The following is a 2515-nucleotide window of genomic DNA, read 5'->3' as shown; positions in this document are numbered from 1 at the left end:
AGCCGCCATTTCCCCCTTTCACAATGTTCTCGTGAAGTTGCTCACGAATCAAAGTGTGAATGTCCCTTCGAAGTCTCGCATGCTCTTTTTGATCGGGAGCGGGGTGGGCAATTTATGTCGGTGCTGGCGCCTGCGGCAGCGCCTCTGGAGCCGCCCCCCCGTTCTGGAGCCAGCGGGTTCTGAATGACCTCCCTCTCACTTCGTTCGAGCTGAATTACATCCACCCTCTCACGGTTAAAAAAGTGGTTAACTATCTCGAAAAAATCCATATCGTCCATCCGAAAAACGTGTCTCAATTACAGCCAACTCCCCCTCCCCTGTCTCTTTCCCTATCGAAAAACCAGCCCTACTTATTTTGTTCTACAAATGCTAACCAAGTGACACACTGGGGCCATGGGTCATGAAAGAGGTTGACCCCCATCCTCCTTAACTATGTATGGCTAATGAACTCCTCGCTTTAGTCCGTTCTTTTCCTTCTTTGGGCTCGGGTCGATAGTAGCCGTGGTAGTAATGCCCCGGAGCCCAGCTACCGACCCGAGGCGCCGATCGGGAAAGTCATAAAGGGACGTTAAACGTAATTCTAGAAGGGCCTTCCCGCAAAAAAACCGAGTAAGTGAAAGTTTTTTAGACTAGTCCCACTAAGATGGCGAGGAAACTTACTTCCGAGAGAGCTGCTTTCGCCTCGGTAATTACCTAACGAGAGAGAGCCGATGCAAAAGTAGTCCTTTACGCGAGGAAACGCCAGACAGACTGACCTCTGCTAACTACGTTTTATATAGACTGGAAGCTAGAGAGATACTAAGGTATAGTGCTGCTACCAGAGAAGGCTCTTTCATGCTAGGCGTCCAGACCTACTATACCCGAGCCGCATCCCCGGCACACTTGCTATATCTACTAACGCTTCATCCTAACCAACTATACCTGAGATAAAGCCGTTCTATAAAAATTCAAGACAAGAAGAAAGCAAGAAAAGGATAGCGATCGCTTTGGGAACGTCACGGGGGAGGAAGATAGAAAGGTAACCTATGACACCGGGGAATTACGCTTTTTCTCCCGCCTCAGCTTCGCGGATGGAAGGAGGGCGAGAGCGTAGCACGCACGCTCTATGCTTTTCGCCAGCTTTCCCTCTAGTAAAAGATTAGCTCGTACCCTCTCTCTGTGTCTAGGGATTCCTGGGGCATGAGTTAAGCATATAGTTGATTGCTCTTTCTTTCGATTGAGCGTCGGTACTTTTGGAGTCTCTCTCTGTAGGCGTGCAAAACAACAGAGCCACTGCTCTTCGGGGTGATGAGGTGGACAATTCCTTACTCCAGCTTCAAAGGAGCATCTTTGCATGAATCAATACTAACTCCTCAGTCAGCTGACCTTCGATTTCGGAGATTAGAGCAGAAGAACTCCGTAACGGCGGAGAGGGGTTTCGCCTCGAATCCAAATGATTTCTCTTCTTCTCTTAAGATATTTCTAGTTAGGACTTGATCGAGGGATCAATTGACTCCGAAACATAAAGTAACAAGACCATAACCCCGTGCCCCCGCCTTAAAGGATCCCAACTCATCACCCTCATCTCCAACTTATTCGTGGTTTTAAGGTGCTTTTGACTATTATAAAAACTTATTTGGAGACCAAGGCGAGGGGTCATCTTCGGCAACCAACCGGTGGAGCCGGCCTCCCCGCCGTCCCCCCTGCCCGCACCCTCCATAACGGAAGTACGTAGAAACCTTGATCTGTTTACTTCCTCCTTTAATAAGATCGGGATGAGGAGTGACCTTTTACTGGACCTCGAGGATCGGCTTAAACTTGAAACTGCCTCAGAAGCAAAGAGACGCAAAATAATAGAATTCATGGAGATCTTGGCCTTTGATGAAGATGAACTGATATACTGGCATTCTCTTCCAACTCCGTATCCTAACTCAGGGCAAACTCTCTCTAGATGGCAAAGTGAAAAGTAGAATTGATCTGCACATCCCTCTATTCCAATAGAAAACGTTAGCCTTCATCCATGAGATCGGGGTATCACTACCAGTAGGGGCCCGCTTCCATAATAGACTTTGAAACCTCGCCTTCCCTTTCGATGTCCGATCCCGGATACCATGACTTGCCTTCAAACGGGCTTCACCTTCAAAGGAGAGTAATCGATCTGCGGACAGCAAGGCCAATGAAGATCAAATTTACCGGGGTCTGAGTCGTGTCTTGTCCTTGAGTCCTCTCTATGCCTCTCATGTCCTTCTTTCCTTCGCTTGGGACTCACTAGCACACTCCTTGCTGCTTTCGTGCTTGATGGCTTCTGATGAACCAATGATAGAGATCCTTCCCTAACAGCTGCTGTTCAATCCGTCCCTGAGAGTGAGAGGAGTCGTAGGAATTCACATTGCCTTTTACGGCTTGGAATTCCTATTGTATAGAATAAATGTATTGGGCAATGCCTTTCTTTTCTTGAATTCAAAAATTCTCCGCCTTTTCTCAGCTTGACACCTACTTTAGAACCATCCTTTTCTAAGTACGACAAAGCTTCCTT

The sequence above is a fragment of the Nicotiana sylvestris genome, chromosome 4 (genome assembly GCF_000393655.2).
Source record: "Nicotiana sylvestris chromosome 4, ASM39365v2, whole genome shotgun sequence".
NCBI classification, from domain to species: Eukaryota; Viridiplantae; Streptophyta; class Magnoliopsida; order Solanales; family Solanaceae; genus Nicotiana; species Nicotiana sylvestris.
This window is presented reverse-complemented; position numbering follows the sequence as displayed.